Raw genomic sequence first — 6,733 nt, 5'->3', positions numbered from 1 at the left:
TCTATTGCTGACAGACACAAGGGTTGTTTTATGGTGGAGGCAAGAGTTTTTTGTTTAAAATAGTAACAACCCAATTTTCATATTTCTTGAGATGCCAGTAGGCAATTTTAAGCTGAGATGCCTCCTGCTGAGTGGCCCCCACCTATAGTAGGAACATGTTTTGTTTCCTTGCCAAGTTGACCCACTTAAGGAGAAGGCTTCCAATGGAGAGCTTCAAGTCAGCAACATGCTCATCTCGATTCTAAGACTCATCTCATACAGAAAGCCCAGAGCTTTATTCAGCATCAGGGCCATGCTTTCTGTCTTTGCTATCTCTCCAGACACAGTCATTGAGGGTTGTAGCCATCAGCATCCAGGCTAAGCAAGGGTACGTGAAGTAGGTGGCTGTTGGGCTCACTTGGTACTAGGACACAGTGGTGGCCACTGCAACCCCACTGGTCAAGATGATCTCCTCCAGGTCCCAGCCCATTTGGTGAGCACCAAAGATTAAGAGTGGCCAGACCCAACTGAGAGCCACCTACTCCACATAGAGTCTCAGGGGCACCACGGTCTTCTCTGTGAAGTCCCTCCCAGGTCCTTCCAAACCAGGTAGGAGCCAGGCTCCATAGCAGTGTAGAACATCCCCCAGATGGGACCCAGTGTCCTGTAGGGCGGAGGCCATGAAGGCTGCTCCAGAGTTGCATACTACATTGAAACCTCACAGCTTGTGACCTGGGATCCCAATTCTGCCAATGCTCGGAACAGTGTGAAGCTGATTGCAGGGACCCATGGGGTGCCATGTCTAGTGTGCTCTCTGGAGGCTCAGTAGGGGCAGGGGATGGAAGGTGCACACTGGAGCAGCCCAGACAAGAGACGCAAAGTGGACCTTTGTACAAGTTACTCCTAGCTAGCTCTCTTCCTTTGACCCTCTAGGTAACATCATATAATTCTGGGATTTCCCCCTCAAAGTGCAGAAGGAGTAGGCTTTCCCTTATTTCAGCAGAAATGGCCAAATACATGGCAAGCAAAGTACATGTCCTATCTAGAAGACCCTGAGTCTGAATCTTGAGCTGCTTTATTTTTTCTGTTTGTTATTTCTTGAATGAAAAGTGAAGGCATGATCACATATTTATTAATCACTTAGTATGTGCCCAGTACTCTTTCTTGAGTAAAGATGGCTGAACATTGTTCTTGAGATGGTTGTGTCCAGGCTTCGAGATGACCCTTATTTGTCTAAGAGGTTTGGAGAGTCTGGATCCTTGAATCAGATCTGAATGGGGACAGGGGAAGAACTCCTTGATAATTACTTTGGTGCTTTTTTGAGATGACTACAACCCAAAGGATGAGCCCTGGTCCAGCTTGCCAGAAGATGTCTGACATGAGAGGGACAGTGCAGAACTAAGGTGAAACCTGCTCAGTAGTTACACAAAGGGTTTCACATTCCAATGTGGACAACTCAAAGTCCTAGGAGATTTTTATAGCAGTTACAAGTTAGGATTGTTTAAGTTTTATCAATGTGTACCGTGATTTTTTTTGTGTGTATTTGAGCAATCCTCTTATGTGTAAGAAATAAATACCATCCTATACCTGAAATTAATATTGTACTTGAGTACCTTTCTACTCCTCACTTTGGGGAAACTCTAGGCATGAGCCACAGCCTGAGGTATAAGTAAATCTTCCTCAGTACACTAGGGCAGGAGATGTAGTGAACCAAACTGTGTGAGGAAAGGCAGCCTTACCCCTCTTCATTAGATGATGGGCCCTCCCAGGATTGAACTAGGTCTGGATCTTGTGCAGAGGTTCCAGAGTTGAGAGAGACCTTGCAGGGGGAGGAAGTAGATGCCAGATTGGTAACATCTACACAGTCCACTAGAATCCTGAGGTCATGTAGCATGGCCACTCTTATCTAGGCTTTTGTGCCCCGTCTGAAAAGAAAAGGGGAGAAAAAAGAAAAATCTCACAGCACTAGACTTAAGGGAAAGGTTAGTGAGAACTGTCGTTTTTTCCTCATTTAAATCAGAAAGTCAGAGTGGATGTCAGTAAAGCTGAACGCTAAAAATCTTTAAACCTCTTGGTTGATTAATTTGTCCCCTATAGCCAATTTATCCTAGAGTAATTCCCATTGACAACAGCGAGAGAAACCCTAAACAACTGTGGTCTGCCCCACTGTTGAACTCTGCTAACTAGATACTCATGACTTCAAACAGATTTGTTCATTTTCGACCAAAGACAACTTTGCTGGACAGATTTTTCTTTCTCTCACAGGGGCAACTATCAGTAGAGCCATGGACAGAAATACCCTGAGCCTCTTAATACTGTTAAGTAGAGGATGCTGGACTGTTTGCTGATGCCAGGCTTTACCCAGCATCCTCTGGGAGTCAGCTTTAATAAACTAACATCATTACCATTCTGCAACTACCCAACCTGGGGAGTTCTTCTTTAAGAATATGGCCAATTAAAAAGCATAGGGGGTCTCCAAATCAACTAGGTTTGCATTTCCAGGCTGAACATTCACAGGAAATAGTGGTTCTGGGTATACGCAGAAAAGCAAATAAAAATAACTTCACCCATTGCTAGAGTTCACACATTTTTCATCTGATTTTTCCCCCTTTGTTAAATTTCTTAAAATTCACATCCCACACACTGTACCTGTTCTTGCTTTACTATGGCAATGTGTACACAATTATGTCTGTGCAGAAAATTGATGTTCCATACACAAATCTCCGACAGATGAAAATACAATGCTTCCATTGTGGGTCTCTGTATGTTTTGTGTGTGTGTGTGTGTGTGTGTGTGTGTGTGTGTGTTTAATAAGCAGAACTGCTATGGAAAATATTCATCCCCTGACAACAATGCAAAAAAAAATTCATGCTTCCATTTTATGATGCACATAACCTTTATTCTGTGTTAGGCAAAGAAAGTGTCAGACCTCTTTCCTATACCAATCTGAATGCATGTTAAATAGTGAGGGACACTGATGAAAAAATAAGGCCCTTCCAGGCTGGTGTAGAATGTGCATGGTCCCTCGTCAATTTCTCCTCATTTGGGTTTAGACAATATCATTAAGATGATTATATCAATTTCATGGACTTTTTTCCTTGGAAGGGTGGAGGAAGAAGAGGAAGAGGAGGAGAAGGAGGAGAGGAAAGCAGAAAGACTATGCAGCATATCAATCCACGCTTCCCTGTTAGGAAAAATAGAGGATTGTGTGGCAGTCTTATTCTTTAACCCAGCTAACTAAGGGAGACCAGCCTTCCTGGAGGACTGGGGACCATTGGGTGGTGTCAGCACTTCTGCGGCCATTTGCTGTGTTTAAAGTTCTTTATAGTCAAAAATCGCCAAGGGCCAAAACTCCACAGGAAAGGTGCCTGAAGCAAAGAAATAAACAAACCAGAGCATTTACACGCCCTGCCTTGGGTGCTTCAGATACAGACTAGACATGAAGAGTAAATATAAACTGTTTCTTTTCCCTTCCCTTTTTTGAAATCCCCTGGTGGCATTTTAAAGAAGCAACTTTCTAAAATGAATATATGACCCTCTTAAACAATTCAGTATCTGGGCAAATCCATATATAGTCCGTCTATTGCTTTGAGTCTGAAATTAAGAATCATAAACATCTGTTTACCAGAGCACTGTACTAGACACTTAGGGGTGCTGTTGGATCATAAATTTAGAACTGGAAAGGAAGTTAGAGGTCATTTAATTCAACCCCTTATTTTACAGATGAGGAAACTGAGGCTAGGAGAGACTGAGTGACTTATCCAAAGTCAGACAAACAGTGGATTCAAGATAGATGAGGTATAATTCCGGTATAATAATCCCAGTTCTGAGTTCACCATTAAATTGAGGAGGGAGGTGTTATTGTTCAGTTGTTTCAGTCGTGTGTGACTCTTTGTGATGTCATTTGGGATTATCTTGGCAAAGATACTGGAGTAGTTTGCCATTTCCTTCTTCAGCTCATTTTACAAATGAGGAAACTGAGACAAACAGTGTTAAGTGACTTACCCAGGGTCAGACAGCAACTAAGTGTCTGAGGCCAGATTTGAACTCAGGAAGATGAGACTCCAGGCCCAGTTCTCTATCCACTTAGAACCACTTAGTTGCCCTAACTACAGAGGTAACTTATGATATGTAAAAGATGTATTCCTGGAAAGTTACACCTAAGTTGGCTTTTAAAAAAATCTATTCTTTAAAAGTGTGTTAGGGGAGATAAGTATTTAAAGTAATGGAACTCTGCTGTGAATCATCTTTAAGCAAATAATTGCCCCTCTCAATATGCGTTTCTTATAAATTCATATTTTGAGTTTGCTTAAACCACACGATATGCAAAGATGAAAAACACAGGAACATTTATATAAAATATCTAATGCAATATAAAAATACAATTCAAACAGAATATGCAAGTACTGGAAAGTGGGAGAACTTTTCACTGTCAAATGGATATAGAGGCAAACTTAGATATATGACCTGGTTATTAATGATATACCATTAAAAGAAAAAACTAGCAGAGAATCTGATTGGGTATCTGATATACCTATGGCTAGAGAGGAAATGATTAACAGGATACAGGATAGAGATGATTACAAAAGATTAAAAGATAATTTTTGATGAAAGGAAATTGAAAAGCTTTTGTCTAAACAAAATGCAATGGTAATTAGAAAGGAAACCATCAAGTGGGGAAAAAAATCTTTATGCCAAATATCAAGAATAATAGGTGATTCCTAGGGGAAAATGGTCTATGCTTTTATCTTTTACTTCTTTTTCTTTCTCTCTCTCCTTTCAATTGGACTGAAACTGATCTCTCTGAAGTTACCAATGCTCTCTTGATGACTATAGCTAGTGGTCTTTTCTCAGTCTGCATCCTTCTTGACTCTTTGCTACATTTGTCACTGTTGACTGTCCTTTCCTCCTGCATACTTTCTTCCCTTTGCATTTTCATGTCACTACTCTCCTTGTTCTCCTCCTTCCTGTCTGACTATTCTTTCTCATTCAATCTCCTTTGTTGGTTCAACATCCATTGCATGCCCCCTAACTATGGGTATTCCATAAGACTTTCTTGAGCCATATTCTTTTTTTTTCTACTGTGGAGCCACCAATTTACTTCAGGACATTTTCTCTTGCTTAGATTACTGCAACAGCCTCTTGATTGGATATAATAAATAAAAAGAAAGATAGTCCTTGCCTTTAATGAGCTTATAATCTAAAGGAGGAGAAAACACACAAAAGAATGCAGGAAAGGGGTAGGGGAAAGGTTAAGGGGGATAGGACGGTACTTGTTCTGTGGAGTTGAAACGAGGCATGGCAATAGATGCAAGGTGGAGGGATCTGAGAGTTGAGTTTTTGCCCTCCATAAAAGAAGGCATTGGGAGCAGTTTGGAACTCTCCCCTCCAAAGAGAGAGAGAGAGACAGACAGAGAGAGAGAGGGAGAGGAAGAGGGAGAGGGAGAAGGAGAGGGGGAGGGAGATGGAGGGGGAGAGGGAGAGGGAGAGGGAGGGGGAGGGGAAGGGGGAGAGAGCAAATAGCATGCTCTGACCTGCATTCAGACTCCATAGTTCTTTTCCTGGATGTGGATAGCATTTTCCATCATGAGTCTGCAAAATCAGCTTTCTAAAACAAATTATTTTGATGTGAGAGTAGTTTAGTGAGTAAGGGGAACCTTGAAAAGAAACATTAGACTTTGGGACCCAAGACCTCTCAGGAGAAGAAACTCAGGATCCGCACCAAGGAAAAGAGCCGCCCAGGTCCTGGCTGGAGAAGAGCTCCCCGAGGGCACAGCTGCTGAAAGGTGGAGGAGAAGAACATATCCTAGTAGCTTCTCTTTCTAACTAATTCTTTTCAATTACATGCAGTAGAAACCTCAGTGGTTTCTACCTGATAAAGGAATGCAACTCATTTCAGCACCTTCTAAATTTCCACACCCTGGGGCCAAGTTCTAGTTTACTCTGCTCTAGTTGCAGTACTGGCCAAAACGCAGACTCTCCTAGGGCAGACTCACAAAGGAGGGGAGTGTCTCAGAGAAATCTGAAAATCCCTTCAAATGCTTTGGGAATGCATCTTTGACCTTATGTTTAAATTCCAGCAAGTCTAGTGTTCTAGAAATTTCCAAGCCATCTGTGTAGACCTCAGTCAGGAGTAAGAAAGCCTCTAGTTTTCCCTCTCCTTCATGGAACCCCCAGCCTCAGCACCATCAGTTATCACCCCTGGGACTGATGAGTCAGGGCACACCTGTCAGACCAAACATTTTCTGCCTTTTTCAAAGTTCCCGTTTCATCTTTTAAGAAGCAAGTAAATTTTTATTGTTGTTGCTTCAAAGACTCCTCCTGACAACTCCTTAAGAAACTGCCCTTTTTGATGTCAAGGGAGGCAGATGACATCAATAGGAATGAAGGTAAAATTCAGACCAAAATTCTATAATACTCTAGATAGGCTACCAATTTAGCAAATCTATGTGATATTTTTCTTTTTTTCCAAGTGAAAGGGTTACCATCTGCTTTGCCATTGTGTCCCTAAAGATGGTTGGCTTTTTCCATATGATTTATATTTTGTTTCTCATTATTAGAATGTGGGCTTCTTGAGAGTCAGAATTGTCTTGATTTTCTATTTGTTTTCCCAAGTCTGGCACAGTACTTTGTACACAGTAAGTGCTTAATTAATGCTTTCATTCTCTGTGCCCTTCAGGAGACATCCCATGTGCTTGGCATGAATTCCTCACTTCTACACTCCTCTCTTCCTTTAAAATTCATGTGACATGTC

General features: G+C 41.7%; 1 pseudogene; it reads right to left on the bottom strand.

The window, feature by feature from the left end:
• Window positions 1-274: 274 nt before the first annotated feature.
• Window positions 275-1,873, bottom strand: LOC140512368 (translocator protein pseudogene; annotated as a pseudogene).
• Between the last annotated feature and the right edge of the window lie 4,860 nt (window positions 1,874-6,733).

Source organism: Notamacropus eugenii, chromosome 6 (genome assembly GCF_028372415.1).
Source record: "Notamacropus eugenii isolate mMacEug1 chromosome 6, mMacEug1.pri_v2, whole genome shotgun sequence".
Classification (NCBI taxonomy): domain Eukaryota; kingdom Metazoa; phylum Chordata; class Mammalia; order Diprotodontia; family Macropodidae; genus Notamacropus; species Notamacropus eugenii.
The sequence above is the reverse complement of the archived record's forward strand: the minus strand, read 5'-3'. Positions and strand labels throughout refer to the sequence as shown.